General features: G+C 41.5%; 2 protein-coding genes and 1 long non-coding RNA gene across 3 annotated transcripts in view; 1 reads left to right on the top strand and 2 right to left on the bottom strand.

Moving 5' to 3' along the window:
- Positions 1-10,939, bottom strand: part of elmo1 (engulfment and cell motility 1 (ced-12 homolog, C. elegans)) — a 339,660-nt gene extending 328,721 nt beyond the window's left edge. Inside the window, exon 1 of the mRNA XM_069907380.1 lies at positions 10,549-10,939. The gene's annotated coding sequence lies outside the window, so the exon portion shown is untranslated. The remainder of the gene's footprint in view (positions 1-10,548) is intronic.
- rp9 (RP9 pre-mRNA splicing factor) overlaps positions 1-24,703 on the bottom strand; it is a 93,949-nt gene that overhangs the window by 23,498 nt on the left and 45,748 nt on the right. The gene's annotated exons all lie outside the window — the stretch shown is intronic.
- On the top strand, positions 1,380-24,443 carry LOC138747890 (uncharacterized). The gene is made up of 2 exons (XR_011347716.1): positions 1,380-1,559; positions 24,353-24,443. It is a non-coding gene; the product is annotated as an uncharacterized lncRNA (long non-coding RNA).

Raw genomic sequence — 24,703 nt, 5'->3', positions numbered from 1 at the left:
GCACACTGACATCACTCCCCTTTGTGAGGAATGCTGACATCACACCCCTTTATAAGGTGCCATGACATCACTCCCCTTTATGAAGCACACTGACATCACTCCCCTTTGTGAAGAATGCTGACATCACACCCCTTTATAAGGTGCCATGACATCAGTCCCCTTTATGAAGCACACTGACATCACTCCCCTTTATGAGGTGCCCTGACATCACTCCCCTTTATGAAGCACACCAACATCAGTCCTCTTTATGAAGCACACTGACAATACTCCCCTTTGTGAGGAATGCTGACATCACACCCCTTTATGAGGTGCCCTGACATCACTCCCCTTTATGAGGGGTGCTGACATCACTCCCTTTAATGAAGAGCACTGATATCACTCCCCTTCAGGAAGCACACTGACATAACTCCCCTTTATGAGATGCCCTGACATCATTCCCCTTTATGAAGCATGCTGACATCACTCTCATTTATAAGGTGCCATGACATCACTCCCCTTTATGAAGCACAGTGACATCACTCCCCTTTGTGAGGAATGCTGACATCACACCCCTTTATAAGGTGCCATGACATCACTCCCCTTTATGAAGCACACTGACATCACTCCCCTTTGTGAGGTGCGCTGACATCACTCCCCTTTATGAAACACACTGACATCACTCCCCTTTATGAGGTGCCCTGACATCACTCCCCTTTATGAAGCACACTGACATCACTCCCCTTTATGAGGTGCCCTGACATCACTCCCCTTTATGAAGCACACTGACATCACTCCCCTTTGTGAGGAATGCTGACATCACACCCCTTTATAAGGTGCCATGTCATCACTCCCCTTTATGAAGCACACTGACATCTCTCCCCTTTATGAGGCGCACTGACATTACTCCCCTTTATGAGGCACTGACATCACTCCCCTTTATGAGGCACTGACATCACTCCCCTTTATGAAGCACAGTGACATCACTCCCCTTTGTGAGGAATGCTGACATCACACCCCTTTATAAGGTGCCATGACATCACTCCCCTTTCTGAAGCACACTGACATCACTTCCCTTTGTGAGGTGCGCTGACATCACTCCCCTTTATGAAGCCCACTGACATCACTCCCCTTTATGAGGTGCCCTGACATCACTCCCCTTTATGAAGCACACTGACATCACTCCCCTTTGTGAGGAATGCTGACATCACACCCCTTTATAAGGTGCCATGTCATCACTCCCCTTTATGAAGCACACTGACATCACTCCCCTTTATGAGGCGCACTGACATTACTCCCCTTTATGAGGCACTGACATCACTCCCCTTTATGAGGCACTGACATCACTCCTCTTTATGAGGCGCGTGATTGTTTAAAATAACAACCAGTTGGTAGTTGACTCTTCTCTGGTAGCTGTGTTTCTTGAGCTCTGCACTAAACTTATAAATTTAATTGGAAGGGTTAATTGTATTAAAATGAACATTTTTCCAGGAATTCAATATTTGTTTCAGACTTTAACATCCCTGTACATCAAAATCTTTATCAGGATTTAAATAAACAAGTTAGAAAATTTCTTTTGAAAGGTAAGATGACAAGAATATCATTAGAAAAATTAACATGGAAATATGATTTAGATGGATTACAGCTTCCTAATTTTAAGAATTATTATAAAGCAGCATAATTAAGGTTTCTTGTTTCTTTATTTGGGAATATTAAACCATCATGGGTGGAAATTGAGTTAAATAACATTGGAGAACGTATACTGTGGAATTTATTTATAAATGGGAACCAAGGGTAATGATTACTGACAGAGATGCTCCATTAATGAAACATTTGATGTTTGGAAAAAGGTCATTAGAAAATGATGGAAGTGTTTGTTGTTAAAAACACCATTAATTAATCCTCTTTTAATTTTTTTAAAATGATAATCTTTTAAAAAATATTTGGTATATTAAACGAATTTCTAAAATAGGGGATTGTTATGAAAATGGTAGATTGATGTCATTTGATAAGTTAAAAATTAAGTACGATATTCCATATAATGTACTTTTTTGTTATTTTCAATTAAGAGCTTAATTAAGAGAGAAATTAGGATCAGATATGGTTTTAAAAGATCCTACAGATTTAGAACAGTTAGTTGTTGATGGAATGGTTAAAAAATTTATTTCAATAGCATATATGATGTTACAAGAAAAAAATACCTCAATTAGGTTTATTTAATCAAGGGAAAGGTGGGAACGATTTAAATATATCAATAGATCATGAAATTTGGCAAGATTTATGTAAAGAGGTTATGTCTTAATGTAAGACTACACCATTATAATTTTTTAACATCAGTTATATATTACACTTTATAAATCGAATAGATGGAAATTGAATACATCGGATCAATGTTTTAGATGTAGAGAAGATATTGGAACTCTCATTCATTCTACATGGTCTTGCTCAAAAGTTAAACATTTTTGAATTTCTAGTTGTAAGTTTTTAACATGTTACAGGTATTCTTTTTCCATTGAATCCTGAATTATTGTTGATGGTAAATTTTGAGAATATAACTCCTAAATTATCTTTATCAGACTTTCAATTGAAATTTATTAAACAAGCTTTGGTGATAGCAAGGAAATGCATTGCTGTTACTTGGAAATCAGATATTTCATTGATTTTAGGAAGATGGCAAACAGAGGTTCAAAGTTGTATTTCATTAGAAAAAAATTACATACAATTTGAGAGGCAAATACTCTGTATTTTTACAGATTTGGAGCCCATATGCTCGAAGATTGGGTTGGAAATTATGAACAATTATCTTGAATCCTCCAGAATAGAGAAGTCTTCCCTTAAAAATAAATACTGCCTTTTAGTGAAATTATTTCTGGATCTTTGACCAACTTCAATATACAATTATGTATATTATATATTTTAGTAATCTAGATGTTTTTTTAGTAGGGGTAGTAGGGGTTGAGGGTTGGAAGGGAGGGATTAGTCAGGGTTTAGATGGGGATTTTTCTCTCTAGTTTTATTTTCTCTTTTCCTTTATATAAATCAACATGTATTTAATTAAGTTTTATAATAATGCGATATATGATTTATATTAATTGTGATAAATATGTTTGTTTTAAATAAAATATTCAAAATAAAAGGAAACAGAGAGTGGGAATAAACAGATCCTATTCTAGGGGTCAGTGTTGGGAATACTTCTTTTAACATTGTATGTCAATGATCACCAACACAGGCGCACCCCAAGGATGCGTGCTTAGCCCACTGCTCTACTCATTATACACCCATGACTGTGTGGCCAACACAATTCCAATGCTGTCTATAAGTCTGCCGATGACACCACAGTTGTCGGTAGAATCACAAACGGGAATGAGGAAGCATCCAGGAGGGAGATAGACCAGCTCGTTGAATGGTGTAATGACAATAACTTTGTCAACAAAATCAAAGAGATGATTGTGGACTTCAGGAGGAAGTCAGGGGAACACGACCCAATCTTCATCGAGGGCTCAGTAGTGGAGAGGGTCAAGAACATCAAATTCCTGGGTGTCAACATCTGTCCTGGAGCCTCCATGTCGATGCAATCGTGAAGAAAGCTCGCCAGCGGCTATACATTGTGAGGTGACTGGGGAGATTCAGCATGTCACTGAAGACTCTCGTAAACTTCTATAGGTGTTCAGTGGAGAGCATTCTGACTGTTTGCATCATTGCCTGGTATGGAGGTGCCAACTCTCAGGACAAGAGAAACTCCAGAGGGTTGTTAACTCAGCCTGTGACATCACAGGCACCAGACTTCACTCCATCGAGGACATCTACATGAGGAGGTGTCTTAAAAAAGCAGCCTCTATTCTCAAAGACTCCCCACCACCCAGGCCATGCTCTCTTCACTCTGCTACCATCGGGAAAAAGATACAGGAGCCTAAAGATGAGCGCTCAGCAGCACAAGGACAGCTTCATCCCCGCTGCCATCAGATTCCTGAATAATCAATGAACCAAAGACACGGCCTTACTTTTCGTGCACTATTATTTTTACAGTAATGTTGTAAGATGGTTATAATATGTATGTTTGCCCTGTGACGCTGCTGCAAAACACCAGGTTTCATGACTTGTTCATGACAATAAATCCTGATTTGGATAGTAGAATAAATAGCTTTGTAGCTAGGTTTACAGTTGATACAAAGGTAGGTGGAGGGGCAGATAGTGAGGAAGAAATGGAGAGGGTGCAGAGAGACATAGATAGATTAAGATAATAGGCAAAGAAGCTGCAAATGAAATGTTGGAAAGTGTATGGGCATAACTTTGGTAGAAGGAATAAAAGGGCAGACTATTTGGTTGGGGAGAAAATTCACAGTTCAGAGGTGCAAAGGGACTTGAGAGTCCTCATGCAGGATACCCTCAAAGTAACCTCCAGATTGAGTTGGTGGTGAAGAAGGTGAATGCAATGTTAGCATTCATAGCTAGAGGGATAGCATGTCAGAGTAGAAATGTGATGCTGAGGCTTTATAAAGTGCTGGTAGGGGCTCACTTTGAGCATGCAGTACAGGTTTGGTCCCCTTATTTAAGAAAAGATGTGCTGGTATTGGAGAGGATTCAGAGAAGATTCACAAGAATGATTCCTAGACTACACTGTAGCCTGTAGACTCCTGCAGAAGAACATTATAGAAAAGAGTTCCAGCCCCTGGAGAGCACAAGTAGTGGTAGTAGTGAAGTCTGGGGAGAAGAGGCGTATGGTCGTAGACTACAGTCAGACCATCAACAAATTCACGCAGCTGGATGCATACCTGCTTCCGCGTATCGCAGACATGGTAAACAGCATTGCCCAGTACAAAGTGTTCTCCACTATTGACCTCAAGGCAGTGTACCACCAGTTGCCCATTAGAAAGAGCAATAGGATAGACACGGCGTTCGAAGCGAACGGCAGGTTGTACCAGTTCCTCCGCCTCCCCTTTGGTATCACCAACAGGGTATCCCTGTTCCAATGGGAGATGGACCACATAGTGCACGAGTACCACTTAAAGGGGGTGTTCCCATACCTGGGCAACGTTATGATCTGTGGACACTCACAAGCTGACCATGATGCTAACCTTCAATGTTTGTTTCAGGCAGCAAAGGACCGCAATCTAACGTATGATAAGGATAATTGTGTCTTTAGCACCAGGAAGTTAGTGATCCTGGGCTATGTAGTGCAAAATGGGGAAATCAGCCCGGACCCGGCCCACATGCGCCCACTGCTAGATATCCCCATCCCTCATTCTCAATAGACATTAAAGAGGTGTCTGAGGCTGTTTGCATACTATGCGCAGTGGGTCCCCAATTATGCCAACAGGGCCCGCCCACTCATAAAGGCCTCAACTTTTCCTCTCAGCCCTGCTGCTATCAAAGCCTTCAAAGAGATCAGGGATCTGATCGCGAAGGCAACCCTGCAATCCATTGATGAGTCGGTCCCTTTTCAGGTAGAGACCGATGCCTCAGATGTGGCGTTGGTGGCCATCCTGATCAAGAGGGGCAGCCGGTGGCCTTTTTCTTGCGGACCCTCCAGGGGTCCGAGGTAAGACACTCGGCAGTGAAGAAGGAGGCCCAGGCCATTTTGGAAGCAGTGTGGTACTGGAGACATTTTCTGGCCTGTAAACGCTTCACCCTTATCACAGACCAACGATCTGTGGCATTCTTGTTCGATAACCAGAACAGGGGGAAGATAAAGAATGATAAAATCGTGCTGGAGGATAGAATTATCGACGTACAGCTACAACATCCTATACCATCCAGGAAGGCTCAATGAGCCCTCAGACGCATTGTCCAGGGGCACTTGTGCAGTCCTTAATCACATGTCCGAGCTGCAGAGCTTGCACAACGACCTGGGCCACCCAGGAGTCGCGAGGCTCTTCCACTTTGTCAGGGCCCAAAATCTCCTGTTCTCAGTGGAGGAGGTACGGACAGTAAGCAGGGGTTTCCCCATCTGTGCGGAGTATAAACCGCAGTTCCACCAGCCCGACAGCGTCCCCTTAATAAAATCCTTTTGAGCGGCTTAGCCTTGACTTCAAATGCCCGTTCCCGTCCTATGACAGGAACATCTATTTTCTAAACGCTATCGACGAGTACTCATGGTTCCCCTTTGCTATCCTGTGACCCGATGTCACCACAACCACAGTAATAAAGTACCTGCAATCTATATTCAGTTTGTGTGGATACCCTAGTTATATACACACGGAGAGGGGTGCTGCCTTCATGAGCACCAAGGTCCAATGGTACCTCAGGGATAGAGGCATTGTGACCAGTCGCACTACAAGTTATAACTCTTGGGGGAACAGGCATCTGGAAGATGGTTCTGCTAACTCTCAAAGCAAAGGACCTACCAGTAGCAAGGTGGCAAGATGTGTTGCTGGAGACTCTGCACTCCATATGCTCTTTATTGTGTACCGTCACTAACGTGACACCACATGACCATATCTTTTCTTTCCCGAGGAAAGCCACGACACGCACTGGGCTGCCTAAATGGCTGATGTCACCAGGACCGGCCTTCCTCTGCAAGCATTGCAGACTCCACAGGATGGACCCACTGGTGGAGCCCATGGAAGTGAGGCACGCGAACCCTCACTACGCCTACATCGCGTTCGAAGATGGACGGGAAGACTTGGTGGCCACCAGGGACCTGGCAGGACGGGACGGCAGACGATGCAGGTGCACCACAGGCTCCGGAGGATCAGCAGAAAGGAACCACGGTCGACGCGGGAGGGTTGCAGACCCCCATGGAGCAGCATGAAGAGCGGCAGACGAACACACCCCATGGACGGAAAGCCCTGCCTCCACGCACGATACCCTCACCCAGGGACAAGAAGACCCTGAGGCCCTGGCACCCCCCCACCTCCCCTGCCCCGGCCCCCCAAAGGTCCAGAAGGAAGAGGAAACCAAGTCAAATACTGGATATGAAAGAGTGCAAAGAGGCAGAGGGGGTGGTGGGGGAAGGGTCAGTCACAATTTTTTAAGGGGGGGTGAATGTGGTGGTATGTCATGCATGATGCTATTACACCACTACCTGGTGACCTTATATATAAGCCTGGGGATATCCCTTCCCCCTCATTCTGGCCTAGACTTGTACAGAGGCAAGACCAAAGTCTCAAAGCCCAGCTGTATACCAGTTGATAAAAACAAGTGTTTTACCTGCACTCTGCCTCATGTGGTTTGATGCTAGTAGCCTACACTTCCTATAATGAGGTGACCAGAACTGAACATAATTCTCCAAGTGTGGTCTCACTAGAGATTTGTAGAGTTGCATTCCTTTTTTTTAATTTTTTTATTTTTCACACCATAAATCACATTAAACATGATACACACTTTTTCCTTTTCACACATATACTGTGCAATTTTCTCCCCCCCCTCCCTCCTCCCATCCCACCCTCCCTACCTCCCCCCTCCCGTCCATTTAAGGTACAAAATCTAGGATACCTTAAACCAGTCAGACAATGTTGTCATTCAATAAAAATACACCAGAAATTCCACTGAGTCCATTCTTTTCATTTCCTTTTCCTTCCGTTAACTTAGGTAGTGATTGTCCCCGGTAGGTTTTCACTATTGTGTTTCATGTAAGGCTCCCATATTTGTTCGAATATTTCAATATTATTTCTTAAACTATATGTTATTTTTTATAATGGAATACATTTATTCATTTCTATATACCATTGTTGTATTTTCAAATTATCTTCCAATTTCCAGGTTGACATAATACATTTTTTTGCTACGGCTAGAGCCATCTTAAAAAATCTTTTTTGTGCATCCTCCAAATCAATTCCAAATTCTTTGTTTTTTATGTTACTTAGGAGGAGGATCTCTGGATTCTTTGGTATATTGTTTTCTGTTATTTTATTTAATATCTGATTTAGATCTTCCCAAAATTTTTCTACTTTCTCACATGTCCAGATTGCATGAATTGTTGTTCCCATTTCTTTTTTACATCGAAAACATCTATCAGATACTGTTGGGTCCCATTTATTTAACTTTTGAGGTGTAATGTATAGTCTGTGTATCCAGTTATATTGTATCATACGTAACCTCGTATTTATTGTATTTCTCATCGTTCCAGAGCATAAATTCTCCCATGTTTCCTTTTTTATCTTTATATTTAAATCTTGTTCCCATTTTTGTTTAGTTTTACCATTTGTTTCCTCATTCTCCTTTTCTTGCAGTTTAATATACATATTTGTTATAAATCTTTTGATTATCATTGTATCTGTAATCACATATTCAAAGTTACTTCCCTCTGGCAAACTCAAACTGCTTCCTAATTTATCCTTCAAGTAGGATCTCAATTGGTAATATGCCAGCGCTGTACCTTGAGTTATATTGTGTTTATCTTTCATTTGTTCAAAGGATAATAATCTATTTCCTGAAAAAACAATTTTCTATTCTTTTAATCCCTTTTTTCTCTCATTCTCTAAAGGAAAGGTTATCTATTGTAAAAGGGAGTAACTTGTTTTGCGTCAATATTAGTTTTGGTAATTGATAATTTGTTTTATTTCTTTCCACATGAATCTTCTTCCAAATATTGAGTAGATGATGTAATACTGGAGAACTTCTATGTTGTACCAATTTTTCATCCCATTTATATAATATGTGTTCAGGTATCTTTTCCCCTATTTTATCTAATTCTAATCTAGTCCAATCTGGCTTTTCCCTTGTTTGATAAAAATCTGATAGGTATCTTAATTGTGCGGCTCTATAATAATTTTTAAAGTTTGGCAGTTGTAAGCCTCCTTGTTTATACCATTCTGTTAATTTATCTAGTGCTATCCTCGGTTTCCCCCCTTTCCATAAAAATGTCCTTATTATTTTCTTTAACTCCTTGAAGAATTTCTCTGTCAGTTGTATTGGCAATGCCTGAAATAGGTATAATATCCTTGGAAAAATGTTCATTTTAATACAGTTTATCCTTCCTATTAGTGTTAGTGGTAAATCTTTCCAATGCTCTAAATCGTCCTGTAATTTTTTCATTAGTGGATAATAATTGAGTTTATATTGTTGGCCGAGATTTTTATTTATTTGTACACCTAGGTATCTTATTGCTTGCATTTGCCATCTAAATGGTGATTCCTTCTTAAATTTTGAGAAATCCGCATTATTCATAGGCATTGCTTCACTTTTATTTACGTTGATCTTGTAACCCGACACTTCTCCATATTCCTTCAATTTCTTATATAATTCTTTTATTGATAGTTCTGGTTCTGTTAAGTACACTATAACATTATCCGCAAATAAACTGATTTTATATTCCTTGTCTTTTATTTTTATCCCTTTTATATTATTTTCTGTTCTTATCAATTCTGCTAGTGGTTCTATAGCTAACGCAAACAATAAAGGTGATAGTGGGCATCCCTGCCATGTTGACCTGCTTAAGTTAAATTGCTTTGATACATGTCCATTTACTGTCACTTTCGCTAATGGTCCCTTATATAATGCTTTAATCCAATTAATATACTTCTCCGGTAAACTGAATTTTTGCAATACTTTGAACAAATAATTCCATTCTACTCTGTCAAAGGCCTTCTCTGCGTCTAAAGCAATAGAGTTGCATTCCTTGATGCAGTCACACATCAGGATGAGGGTTATGTTGGATAGGATTATTCCCCTATCCAACTATTTTGGGTAGTTGCACATCACGATCTAATCGACGTGATGAAATGGAAGATAGATTGGATGGCTGCCATGGGGCATTGGCCACACTTGCACCATGTGGAATGACACCAAAAACACATGAATGCCTGTAACCTGGAGGTTTATCCAGCAGGTTGGATAGGAAGCTGATCAGAACAAAGGACTTTCCATGTGCTTGCATCTGGAGGGTCATCTGACCACCCAGACAGGAGGCAGGTCGAAAGTCATTCCCCATGTCAATCAAGGTCAGACCCACCCACAGGTAAAGGTACCATTCAATTGGGCTCCCCTCCCCACTGAAGGTCACATGGGCCTGCCTGGGCCGGCCCCTTAGTTAGATGTAGGATAGAAGCTCACCACGTGAGATAGTTAATTTGTTTTCCCCTGAGACTGCCCCTGAGCTCCAGTCCAGGTTGCGAGCTGTGGGCCATGATGGAAGACCAATTGTAAGGTGAATGCCAGTAAAGGGTGGGGGCTATTTGTGGAATACGTCAGGAGAGACTGTCGTGTCTTACTCGTTGTAGATAGTAGTTAATTTCTGTTTCTTTGCTAATCAGTGTGCCGTGTCTCCTTGCTGGAGGAGGGGTGGTAAGTACCATTTGTTTGCCCTTCACTGTATTAACAGGAGTTGCAATTGTTAGTGATGAACTTGTATCTGATGTGCATGATTGGTTCATTACTAGTGTGTATGTGCATGCATGTCTCCTGTTGTGTACTGTATACCCCCATGTGTAACTAAAGTTTATGATTCAGTACAAATACTGTGACAAACCGTGTGTAATGTGCAGCAATGGACAATGAAACAGTGTTTAATTTTAAATCACTAGTTCTAACTCAAACTATGGTCTTAACATGTGTGTGCCTGTGTGCGTGCGTGTACGCCTGTGTGTGTTACCTGAACACCATTACAGTCCAAGCCAAAATCTACAAACTTACTTCAAAGTTCAGTCTTTCAAATTCAGTGTTGAAATTTGATGCCCAGAATTAATGTTGAACTGATGGGGAGAATGGAGTTGTGGCTACTACAGACTCACGATTTCTCTTTGCGTTGCCTTTGAAGAAATTTCCATCCACACGAGCTGTGGTCATAACACTCTTGGTCCTTTTGTAGTCAAGACTTGAACTGGGCAGCCTCTCCCTGGCACCGGTCTCTCCAAAGGATCTTTACTGTTAGCCACACTCACAATGAAGCATTTTGCTTCCCAAAATGACCTTCCTTACACAGGTCAATCCGTCGAAAAGGCCCAATCATTCACAGAGAATGTTTTGATCTGAATTCCACAAAATGGCTGGCCACAAGACTGCTTCAAAGCTGTTTTCTCTCCAGCCATCAGAATGGTTCTCCCTTGCAAAATCACAATATCTTTGCAAATGTATCGAATCTGGAACAGACTGTGACAAGCCTTCCCACAATTGCCCCATTGTATCGAATTATTGCTGGGTTATGCTTGTCTGAAATGTTAACTGTGACCATTCAGTTTCTCTGGCCTATACTACCCCTTAAAGCGATAATCCAATTATATTAAAATGGGACCTCATAATACCTCCCCATCAAAGAAAATTTTGTGCTGCAAAGCAAATTTTTGACTACAATCTACAACATTAAATAATACCTTCATTATTATTATATAATATAATAGACAAATAACATGCTTTTAGAAGCATACATAACTAATAAGCTTCATTTTGCTGTGAAACATTGCAAATCTAATATTTTGAAAGGCAATCAGCAATCATTATCTTTGCCTTTAATAAGTTATCATTAAATTATATTCTTGCAGAATTAAACTCCAGTTTAATAATCTTCTATTACTTTTAATCTTACTCAAAAATTATGGTCAATGTAAATAAAGCTTAATTCCATAGAAATGCGAACATCTCCAAAAATTGCAGAGCCGATACAAGAGACAATTACTTTCCAATAGAGAACAATTCCCCTGAGTGTTCACTGAACCTCCAGACACACAAGCCACTGGATTCCCAACACCACCACAGACATCCCCCTGCAATAACACAGCACTGCCTGCATCCCCACTAGCATCAACCGGCAAAGCAAATGGCCTCTCAAAACAAACGACCTAAACACAGGCCCATGACATACCATGTCCTTCACTGTCGAATGCCTCCTGATAAATAGCAGCCCAAACAAACTTCTCACTCCTCTTCAAAATATCAATTAAGTGAAGAGCAATGTCAATAAAGTTTTGACAGAATTTCCCATATCATCTAACCCTTCCTAAAACTCTCCCAATAACGTTCTTACCTGTGGGCATAGGAAATTCAGAAACCATCTGAATTCCAACTTGAACATGCTCCATTCTGCCCTGGCCAAAAACACAACCAGGACAACTCATCTGTATGTGACAAAATTCACTCCCAGCTAAAGTAAAATTAAAATGGACTTTCAAAGGCTATTAGCGGTTCCCTAAAGTGACTCTCACAAGAGCCCCGGGCATTGTCACATCTTCACCCGAGTTTTAACTATGCAGCCAACTTCATCGACCTTAGTTGTTATCACATTGTGCCCAGAAAATCTTGCTCTAAGACACACATGTCAAACTCAGGCCTGCAGGCCAAATTTGGCCCATGATATAATTATATTTGGCCCGCAAAATTATATTAAATATGTATTAGAGCTGGCCCGCTGGCCGCCGCGTCAGTATAGTGCATGCACAGCTAATACTACAAATCCCAGAATGCTTTGCAAATGCGTTGGCACCGGCCCGTCAGCCCGCTAATCGCCCCCACCTCCTCCGTTTACTTTCATTAGCATCTGTGACCTGTCGCCCAACTCACATGTAATAAACCCCTTACGAAAAATGGCCAAACGAAAGACAGAAAACAGGACCTTTCAAGACAGGTGGGAGGCAGACTTTATGTTCATCATTTTAAAAGATAAACCTGTTTGTCTTGTGTGTGGAGCCAGCGTGTCTGTAGTTAAAGAATATAACATACGACGACACTATGAAACAAAACACCAGGACAGGTATAAGGATCTGAACGAGAAGCAAAAGCTCCAGAAGGTGGAGGAGATGAAAAGAAATCTGGTTTTACAGGAAACTTTATTTTATATTTTATTTCTCATTTGTTAATGCTTCTTCTGGAAAGAGTTTAACCAGAACTATTATTAAACATATGCTTCTTCTGGAAAGAGTTTAACCAAAATTATTATTAAACATTTATTTTAATAAGAAAAAGTTTAACATTTTATATGTTGAAAGAAGATGCAGATGTTGTTGAAAATTTTCAATAAATATTTAGTTTGGCCCACGACTTAGTCCAAGTTTTTAATTTTGGCCCTCTGTGAATTTGAGTTTGACACCCCTGCTCTAAGATAATTAGACATTGTTGAGAACAGAATTAACACTTGATCTCCTGGTTTAAAACTTCTATAACTAGTTTTTCTGTCATTACAAACTTCCATTTTATCTTGAGCCACTTTTAAATTGTCCTCAACTATCTTACACAAATTTTTCCAGTAATCTTTAAACTTTTAAGCATTATCCTGTGGCGGCACACATCCTCATGGCGAACCGGTCCGGCCCCACTTGTATTGTCACATGGCAGGGCAGCCATGGGGAAATGGCATCATCAGAGGTTTCTCTCTGACTCCAGGATCCCTTCCAGAGCGCACCCTGGGCAGTGATTATGATGTCACAATGCACCAGGTGACTGAGCTCATGCTCCCCTTAAAGGGGCATGTTGAATTTGAATAAAAACAATCGTTAACGACCCTCAACATGGTGGTTGTGTCTCTCCTCACTGCTCACACCGCCACAATCCAACAATTTAAACTCCACATCCTCATCAACCCACTGTTCTTTCAACAACATTAAAGATCTTCAAACTTCATGTCCAAACACCAGCTTAAGGAACTGAAGCCTAATGATTCTTGTACAGACTGTCTTAGTGTAAACACAAGTAAATGGACACCCTCATCTCAATCCTTCCCATTATCACAGCAATAGGTCCTCATCATGATCTTGAGAGTTGAATGAAATCTCTCCAAGGCTCCTTGAGTTTCAGGTTGATATTCAGATGATGTAATTTTTAAACTCCCAATTTATAAATAATTTGTTGGAAAAGTCCTGACATGAAATTACTTCCTTGATCCGATTGAATTTCATTAGGCAATCCCACCAATGTAAAGAATTTAACCAAAGCTTTGGTTATAGATTTAGCTTTGATATTCCTAAGTGGAAAAGCTTCTGGAAACCTGGAAGCTGCACACATAGCAATTAACAAGTACTGATTACCAGCTTTTGGCTTGGGCAACAGAGCCACATAATCCACACTAACTCTCGAAATGGGTTTTCCACAAACAGGTATAGGTTGTAATGGTGCCTTTGGCAGCCCCTGATTAGGTTTTCCCACAACCTGAGAAATGTGACATATCCTGCAAAGAGTCACAATGTCTCTCCTTAAACTAGGCCAATAAAAGTGTTTTGTTATTTTATCTACAGTCTTCTTTACTCCAAAATGACCAGCCAAGGCTAAGTTTAAAATTTCATGCTTTAGGAACTACAACCTGATGAATAACTGCCCATTCTTCATTAGCAGCTCCACTTTCTCATAAGCACACCATCTTTAAAATAATATCCAACTGGCACTTTCTCAATTTCCTCCTCAGATAACACCTTATTTCTTACTTCAGCAAGATCAATATCTGTTTTCCTATCAATCCCTTTCGTGATAAAGAAAAATCCTTACTTTCAGGTTCAACATCAATATCCTGGTCAACAAGAAAAATTTCTGACAAATCCACACAATCTAAGAACTATTCTGCCTTATCAATAATTTTAACTTCCTTATCAAGTTTCTTTGCCATTGCCTGAGTCACTGCGCAGGCCGGATAGATTTCAAAATCTGTCTTTACCTCCAATAATTGGCTTCTCTGTCAATTTCACCAAAGGATCCACTTGACTTTCTGCCAAGTCATTCCCCCAAATCTATTGGTGAACTCTCTCGAATTGCGATAGTAACTATCCCATTAATTATTTCTGACTTCAACAATATCCTATGCAAAGATACCATCTCCGTTTCACCTCCCAAACCTCAGATTAAATGTATTTCGCCTGTGGTGGTCTCATCACCAAACTCCAAAACACTGTTCAACACAAATGACTGGGCTGCCCCAGTACTTCGAAGTATGATCACGGGCATTTCAGATGCCCCTTCCTTTACCGAAACCAAACCTTGTGACACAAAATATTTAAACATCCCTAATGTTGTCAGCAGATTGAAACTTTCTTTGTTTCCAGGTCTCTCTTCTTTTTGAATACAGGCATCTGCTGCCACCCCTTTCTGTTTCTTCAGCTTAAAGCAATTTGCCATCACATGACCAGGATTTCTACAATAATGACAAAGGAGACCTAAAGGTTTTCCCTTTTTTTGTTCCCTTCATTTATAATTCTCATGTTCATTTCCTGATTTATTTTTCAAATTTACCAGGATGAACCACATTAACCTTTTGAAAGGTTTTATTGGGTATAAACTTAACCTTGTGGGTCAGAAAATACTCATCGGCTAACTTAGCAGATTCTTGCTAAGTTCCTACTTCTCTTTCATCTAAGTATGATTTTATATCATAAGGAAACATTTCTTTTGATTTCTTCAACTAACATCAGTTCTCTTAATCTGTTATAATCATTCTTTATTTCTTTTGATGTTCACTCAGTTTTTTTCATAGGAAAAATCCATACGATTGATTCATTGATCTCCTCAAAGTCCTGAATTTTTGTCTGTAAGCTTCAGGAACCAATTTGTAAGCTTTAAGCACAGCTTTCATTTCTATCTCATAATGACCAGCTTGTTCTGTAGTAAGGGCTGAGACAGCCTGCTGTGCTTTCCCTTTAATTATACTTTGTAACATGAGGAGCTACAGATCTCATGGCCATTTTAAACTTTCAGCTACCTTTTCAAAATGTTGAAGTACTTATCAATTTCACTTTCATCAAATGGAGGAACTAACCTCTCCTCTCTACTGGTTATAAACTTCTCAATTGGAATAGAAGGTAGAACTTTGCTGTCTCTGCTCTGCTTCAAACCTCCCCATCTCTCTTTTCCCTCTGCCTCAAACTGCCTTTGCCTCTCTGGACCCTCTAACTCAATTTTTTAAACTCAAACTGTCTTTGCCTTTCTTTTTCCTCTGCCTCATTTTTTTAACTCAATCCTTTCCAACACCAGCTGCTGCTTAATGGATTTACTCTCAGGAAATTTCTCTAACTCCGCCTCTTCAAACTTTCCCTCTTCCACATATTTCCTTACTACAATTTCCTTTACCTCCTCCTTTCTCAGGGATCATTTTCCTTCAGCAAGCTCCAACTGTTGAGCAATATTCACCAAATCATCCTTTTTTGCCTTCTGCAACTCTGCAGGGGATGGTGCCTCCAAAAATTGTTCAATATCCATTGCTGGCGATGAAGGGAGGAATTGGCCTGGGACTGACTGCAAGGGTTTCACCATAGACTAATTCATCTGAGGAGTTTTTGAGGTCATCCTTGGGTGCTTTGTGTCAACCGTGAGGGCTGTGGGCACGTCCATGCATGGGTGGACAAGCATCCTTGTGGCAGCCGGGGCCTCCTTGCTTTTTGGAAAGCAGCCTCCACCTTGGTCTATTCAAGTTCTTTCTTAGAGTCCAACATTAATGCGAAAAGTGGATGCATGATGCTGGCAGCTACAGGGATGAACCTGTTGTAGAAATTCACCATGCCCATGAATTCTTGCAGTCCCTTCAGAGTTGTTGGTCTGGCGAACTGTCGGGTAAAGGAGTGGCACCGTCCTTGGTGATTCTGCGGCCCAAGAAGTTGATTTCCTCGAGGACAAACTGGCACTTCGCTGGGTAGATGGTGAGGCCCAGCTCAGCAAGTCGGTCGAAAAGCTGGCAAAGATGTGAGATGTGCTCCTCAAGAGTCTTGCTCACTACCAGGATATCGTCCAGGTTGATGAAAAGGAAAGGCAAGTCTCTGCCTCACGAGGCACTGGAAGGTCTGGGCTGCGTTTTTCAGGCTGAACAGCATGCAAAGAAACTCAAAGGCTGAAAGGGGTGATAATAGCTGTCTTTTGGACATCATCCCGGATCAGGTCAACCTTAGAAAAGAGGCATGCACCATGGAGGTTTGCCACAAATCTTGGATGTGGGGGAATTGGGTAGCGGTCAGGTGTCATCATGTCATTGAGGTATTTGTAATCTCCACAGGGTCTCCAGCTGCCATTGGACTCTGGCACCGTGGACAGGAGAGGCCCATGGATTGTCAGACCTGAGGATGATACCGAGTTCTTCCATGCGCTTAAACATGGTGAGGTTGAGTTTGTTAAGGGCCAGATGTCAGGCTCAAGAATGCACTGGCGGGCTATGTGGTGCTGGACGCTGTGCTTCGGCATGGCGACAGTGAACTTGGGATGCAAGTTAGAGGGATAGCTGGCAAGGAGGCAGCTTTATTGGCTGTGCCAAGTCTCCACAGAGGCGAGCTGGGTGGCTGGCTTATTGGAAGTGCCGAGGGGTACTGTCTGGAAGGTCTCTAAGTGGACCAGTTGTTTGCCCTGGAGGTCTACTAGGAGACAGTGTGCGTGCAGGAAATCTGTGCCTAGAAGAGGCTTGTGCATGGATACTAGTGTGAATGACCAATTGAAAGTGGTCTCACCAAAATGCATAGGGATGTGTCTCTTGCCAAAAGTTCTAATGGCAGTGTTATTGTCTGTGCGCAGGGTGGGGCCCTGAGGTCTCATGTGTGTTTCGAGTGATGGAGGGGGAATGGCGCTTATCTCTGCCCCCGTGTCCATAAGGAATCTGTGGCCCAAGATCCTGTCCCAGATGTGGAGAAGGCTGTTTGGTCGGCCAGCCACAGTAGCCATTAATGGCGGCTGCCCCTGTCATTTCTGGCGGCACCTGCGTGCTCCTGCACCTCACCAATGGTTAAAGCTTGGACCTTTCAGTTTATGGGCGCGGGGGGGGGGGGGGGGGTTGAGTTCCTGCTCAGGTGTTGGACTGACCTTGGGCATTGGCCTGGGCAGCGGCCTTCTAACGTGGTTGACTGTGTTTATGGGGTCCCGCTTGGAGCAGTAGAGGACATCTGCCTGTGCTGCGACTTTTAGTGGGTCACTGAAATCCGTGTCGGCTGGTAGGAGCCTAATGTCATTGGGCATTTGCTCGAGGAACGCCTGCTCGAACCTGAGGCAGGGCTTCTGTCCCTCTGCCAGAGTGAGCATCTCGTCATGAGGGCAGACGGCATCCTGTCCCTTAGGCCATCCAAGTGAAGGAACCTGGTGGTCCTTTCGCGTTGTGAGAGTGTGAGAGGATGTAATTGCTAATTAGGAGGTATTTTAGAGCCATGTAGTTTCCTTCCTCTAACCCTAACCCTCTGGTAGTCCTTGGATGAGGTCATCGACTCGTGAAGCAGCTTCCTGGTCTAGCAAGCTGATGACGTGGAATTATTTCATCAAATCCAAGGTTATCTGTCTGAGCTGGAACTGGGCCTCTACTTGGCCAAACCAAGTGTGGGGCCTGTTCATCCAGAATGTGGGCAGCTTTAACAAAACAGCACCATTGTGCCGAGTCTTCAGAACGTGGAGACTCTTCGGAGTCACCAGTGTACTGAGTTGTGTGTGAGCGCAGCGAAAGACCTGAGACAGCAGGCTGTGAGCTCGTTTAGCACAACTGATTTACTTTGAAGTTCATGCTACAGCCTTTAAGGCCGTCCGAGGCCCGCCCCTCACGTCTCATAACTTACATCACGTACGCGCTCTTCCGGACTGCACCAGAAGAGACAGACCCACGACACCATCTTTGCCACGTGACAAGCAGGGTCGGTTCGCTGCCGCAATTATGTGTGCCGCCACACAGTCTTCTTTTATAATGGGAACACCTTACGAACACATTACATATGCAGCACTCCCTCCTTCACATCTCCACCACTTGACACATCCAGAGGAAGAATTACCATGTATATCAGGTTTATATGGACAGTTTATATTGTAAATGTAGATCTTCTGGCTATCCATCCCATGGGATGAAAATGGTTCCTTTCAGTCAGTTTGTGGGGTTTGATAAGAGGATACCCCACTCCTCAGAAAAGAACAGCTTGTACATGAATGGATTTAGGTGAGGGAGGTGGGGTACACAGGTCCAGATCCACCCTCATGACATCCCCTCCCGGATCCAGCAGCATGGTGAGGTCCAAGACAACTGGGGGGGGGGGGGGGGGGAGTCCTCTTACAGTGAACGGCCAGATCATGCTTCAATGCAAGGGATGCCCTTCCCACATTTTGTGGCACGTGTTTGCTAGATGGCCGTTGACCCTACAAGAGGGTTCATCCACCCTTTGGCAAGTCTTGGTTTTCATCCTGCAGGGTGTCTAGTCACCGTCCACACCAGGCAATCCTGGTGTGGGATCTGGTTTAGTCGGTGACCACCCGACCATGCGACAGGTAGTACTGGGTTACATGGTGCCAGTAGCACTCCGACGGGTGACCTGACCACGTAGATATAAAATATATAATTACACTTATTCATTGCCTAGGAAATCAACATGATAAACTAAAATATTTATGTCAAACACTGAATTCAGACAAATCTTTATGTCCTAAATAATTCACCTAGCCTTCCAAGAAGGTGAAATTGCCACTGGTCCCCAAGGTCGCTAGTTGGAAATTGCAAATGAAGTCCATTGATATTAGCTGCAGTTAGCTAGAGGAGTGTGAATGATATGAAATGCATCACATTCATGTACTGATCTGGAGCTCTCCACTTTGCGTTGGAATATGAAGCAGACTACAGTGATTCCTGGTAGTTGCAATAAAATTCCTTGCCACAACTCATTAGATCCAGAATTGACCTTCAGTCTCTTAATGTTGTTTGTACAGTATAATAGTAACACACTGGGAATCCAGCCATTTTAAATGGAAGTTCTGGAAACAATTAAAGTGGAATGAGTTCTTCAATTAGTAATTCAATTTATTTTTGAAAAGCTCAATATTTATTATTTTATTTTGGGCTGAACAGTAAGAACATTAAAAACCAAAATAAATGGCAACAAGTAGGCCTCTGAGCCCTTTGACAGGGCCCTTTCCCTGCACCATCTCCCAGACACCTTAATAAGCAGAAACATCAAATAGTTGTTCTGAATGGACTCTATGACTCAGCCCTCTGGTGTGGAAAATTTCAAAGATTCCACCTTCAGGATGAAGAATTTTTTCTTAATCTCAGTCTTAAAAAGCTTTCCCCTGACTATGAAATTGTGACCACTAATTCTACAATCCTCAGTCAGAGAAAACCATCTTCCTGGATGCAGCCTGTCAAGATGTACAAGAGTTCTGTAATTATCAATGAGATGGCTTCTTGTTCTTCTATATTCTGGACAATATAATCTCATTCTACCCAGTGGCGGATTAACTACCACCTGGGCCCTAGGCTGAGCTTTAATAAGGCTCCCCCCTGACCTTTACCCCCTGCCCCACGGCCCCCACCCTTTCTTGAATAGAATAAAGTGAAATCATTCCATTTATTAGCCTTTATTCAGATAATACACCCGTAATTGTTGGAACGATTGTGAGGCATTGATAACTATGACGTGAACATGCAGAATACAAGTAGAATGCAGTAAAACTTATCATACACATTTTGTTATAAGAGAGGGTGGAAAATGGTTGAACATGCTGTTTTGCAGGTGAGCATTTCAATTTAGACATTTGATGAAAGTTTGCACGTGAATTGATGATACCATCTTGCTGCCACCTTTCATTCCAGGACACAATCTTAAACCTACAAAAGCTGTTCCTCAAATACATATGGCAATAACCTCATTATCACGTTGCTACGATTATTAAACTGATCGTGGAGCAATACCAGTAATGTAGAATGCCGGTTGAGGAGGTTAAGATTGGAATCGTTAAACCAACAATAGAAAGATTAAGAAGTTGCAATTGCAGAATCCAATTTGCATCACTGATTTGCTGACTGCAACCTTTCTGTTTTAATTGCCTGTTGTAAACAGTGTCAGAAATGAAGTCAAACGAAACAAGCTGAGAAATCATAAACAAGAACCTAAACATTTAATCAGAGAGAAGAAAGCAGCTTCTCCACAAACTGTGTTAGCAGGTGAATAGCTTTCAAATGGCAGTTGCTGACTTAGCTTCCTTCTGCTTCTGGTAGTTGGCTCCAAGGATTTCGCAGGGCGTTGAGCCGGCCCTCGATGCCGGGATGATGCAGTTGGAGGCCTCGGCAGCCACCACCATGGGTAGCCCAGCTTTGGCATCCCTTCCTGTGGCTTACATGAACTGCAGTTCCCTGGGCTTGTTCTCTTCTTGCGCTTGGTGCTACTGGAGAGCCATGCTCTCGCCGATCAGCATGCACTTGACACCCGTGAGGTCCCTCCAGCGGCAGAAGCGCTTGTGACCCTTGAGCGCTGAGACTACGCCGTGGTGGCGACAGTGGACACCTTTCAGCATTCGGGAGTAACCCTTGGCGGCGGCAGCTTGGGGCTGCAGGATAGGAGGCAGCCCTCAGACGCACTTTTTCATTGTTTGCTTCAACTCGTCATGACTTGCGATGGGTGGTGATGTGTGATAACCTCATCATGGAAACGGTAAACACAATCTCACAGGGAGTTCCGGCTACAGTCTGCAGTATGAAGTCTAAAATCATTATTTGTTTACTTCTAAATGTTTATAGGTTTGGACCCTAATTTAGATAACAAAATAGCATTTGTAATGAAAATACTGAAATAGCTCGGGCCCCTTTACCCACTGGGCCCCCTAGGCTTCAACCTTATGGATAATCTGCCCCTGATTCTACTCCATCTCTCCTCACAAGGTCAACCTACTATGCCTGGAACTAGTCTATGAATCTTGGCAGTGCATTTTATAAAACTTTCTAGGTATAGAGGACCATAATTGTGCATAATGCACCAAGAGCAATGTCATCAAGGCCTGTAGAATTTACACATGTTTGCAAATCCCCTTGTAATAAAGGCCAACACACCATTTGCCATCTTAGTCCCTTTTTGAAAAATATTTTGTACCACACTGTGAAACAAACTGAGTACAATTTTTAATTTTACAAATACACAGAAGCCATTAATGCCTAGTATGAAATATATTGCATGGAACATCCAGGAAAACTGTAAGATCCATTGTGTGCATCAAAATATGTAGAAATATCTCAAGCAGCTTCAGTAATAAAAATAGAAAATGCTGGAGATAAATAGAGTAAATGTGACTTTTCATTCAAACTGGAAGAGAGACAAATTATTTCAACGTGTAGAAGAGTGTAAGGGTTGAAGAGAAGAAATATATCTGATAAGATGGAGACCAGGGTAATTCAGATGATATATTGATTGTACAGTCTACAAGATTGTTAATCTTACGTAATGAGCGCTGAGGCACTAATCGTACAGCCTTCAACCTAGGCATGAGGCAGACCCTGGGATTTAATAATTAAGCATTTTCTGTTTTAACTTTCGGGCACCTAAGTTCTTGCTGTACTTGGTATACCTGTAAATGTTCATTGCAGAACATGAAGCACGAACAAGCTATGCTAATGACATCTTTATCATTAATTTTGAACATTATGATAATCACAACTGCATGTTATATAATTGTTCAAAACTTGTTGCTACGTAGCTGCTTTTCGCACTTGAACTGTGAATAATATTTTTACATCGATATGCAAATAGGGGGAGGGAGCGTGGCGAGATGGCGTAGAGACTAGACGTGTAATCTCTGTCCTCCCTGCTCAGACTTTTAAGTACCCGTTTTTTAACCCTTTATTTTCAATTTTTAAATTTTAATTTTTAGTTTGCTATTTTGGTGAGCTATTATGGCTGCTAATGTAAAAAAAACCTCAGTCTCAGTTACAAAAGAAAATACAGTTTCGAAGTGCAGAAGAATTAGGGCCTAAACGACCTGGAACAGCCTCAGACTCGATTTCAGCGATCTTCAAGCCTCAACGATCACTGGTGGGACAAAGTTAAAGTAACAGCCACTCACCAGTCTCAAGATGGCGCTGCTTCGACCCATTTTCTGGAGGAAGAAGCGCGCTCCTGAGAAGTTAGACACGAGCCTGGAGGCTTGTTGCAAAGAACAACCCTATTGGAAGAGATGGGAGCACGTAGAAAGAGGACTGTGACACTAGACACGCAGTCTATTGCGACTGTGGACTTGAGTAGCGCTGCTAATTACGGAGGATTCCGTAATTTTATTTAAAAATGGTCTGCGAGGGGAGGACTGCGACAACCCCCTGAGGAAGTCGGGGAGTCGTCATTGGGTGTCCAAACCCGCAGCAAGATGATTAGAATGCTGCCTTTTGATGTACAACCAGAAGAAGACTTGCCTTACTCGGCCTCTGCACAGGAAATGGAAGAAGAGGTGGAAGAAAGTGAGTTACAAATTACAGAACCGGATTCTGCTTTCCAAATTGCATCTCAGCCTGTTTATATGATGTTTGAAGGTATTGCTTCTTATTTGGATATCATTACTGGTCAATTGAACCAGCTGGTTCAAATGAATACTGATATGAGCTCAGACTTAACTGTGGTTAAGGCAGAAAACTAAAAAATTTGAAACTTCCCTTTCTGAATGTAAACAACAAGTAAAATCCAATACAGAAACAATAGTAAAGGTGGAAAATTCAGTTAAAGATTTAGGAGCCCGGGAAAGAGAATTTACAAAAAAAATAGACTATTTGGAAAATCAAAGCAGAAGAAATAATATGAAAATTGTGGGTTTGCCAGAAGGTATAGAAGGTCAAGATCTTGTCAAATTTTTTAAAAATTGAATTCCTCAGATGTTAGGGGAAGAGTCTTTTCCTGATGGATTGCTATTAGAAAGAGCACATAGAGCTTTAAGAAGAACACCCCTACCTGGTCAACCCCCAAGAGCTGTGATAGTTCATTGTTTGAACTGTTTGGATAGAGAGACAATTCTTTGACTTGCAGTTCAAAATTCAAGACAAACACAAGCTCCAATGATGGTTCAGAATAGTAGAGTTTTCTTCTACCCTGATTTGAGTCAAGATGTCATAAGACGCCGACGTGAATTTAATCCAGTTAAAGATATTTTATGGCGTAAAGGTTACAAATTTGCTTTTTGTTACCCTGCTGTATTGAAAGTGTTTTATGGAAACTATCAGTCTCAATTCTTTGAGAATGAGCATGAAGCAATGGTTTTTGCTAATTTGCTGCCAGATGTCAGAGGACAAAGAAGAAGTCCACCACTATCTGCTAAAAGAAAATCTGATGGTCTTGGAAATGGAAAGAATGGCAGAAGTGGAAAGAACGGGAATGGAAAGAGTTAATCTACTCTTGAAATGAGTTCACCATCTGGACTGGAATCTCAAGGCTGAATTTTTGTAATATGTTAATATTTTTGATTGGCTGGCTGGGGAGGTGGGGATTGCACTGATTTCTTTGTTAGTCATCAGTCACTAGTGGGTAATCCACACCCAGTTTTTTTTAGGGAGTTACTACCTTTTGGTAGTTTTTTTTTGGTTCTTTTGTTGGTTTTCTTTATTAACGAATATTACTTTTATTTGGAGGGCCTATATATTTTAATTTGAGGGTCCTATATATAAGAATTTTTTTGTTATTATTAATTTTGTGATTATTTTTGGTATTTAGTAATTGTATTAGATATGTCAAATTTGAAATTTGCTACTTTTAATGTTCACGGATTAAATAACCCGATCAAGCATAAGAGAGTTTTGGCATATATCAAAAAGATGTAAATTGATATTGCTTTTTTACAGGAGATACATTTGAATGAAAAAGAAAGAATGAAATTGAAGAGGGACTGGGTTGGAGATGTTTTTTTTTTCTTCATTTTAGTCTAAAACTAAGTGAGTAGCAATTTTGATACATAAAAATTTACCTTTTGCATTACAATCAATGGAAATGAATGCAGGTCGTATTCTTAAACTGAATTGTAAGATTTTTAATGAATTTTGGACTTTACTCAACATTTATGCACTGAATATGGATGATGAAGCATTTATTTCAGATGCATTTTTGCTTCTGGAACAAGCCAATGAAAATGTTCTGGTTGGAGGAGATTTTAATTGTGCTTTGGAACCTTTATTAGATAAATTTCCAAAAAAGTT

Source organism: Narcine bancroftii, chromosome 1 (genome assembly GCF_036971445.1).
Source record: "Narcine bancroftii isolate sNarBan1 chromosome 1, sNarBan1.hap1, whole genome shotgun sequence".
Taxonomy (NCBI): Eukaryota; Metazoa; Chordata; class Chondrichthyes; order Torpediniformes; family Narcinidae; genus Narcine; species Narcine bancroftii.
The sequence above is the reverse complement of the archived record's forward strand: the minus strand, read 5'-3'. Positions and strand labels throughout refer to the sequence as shown.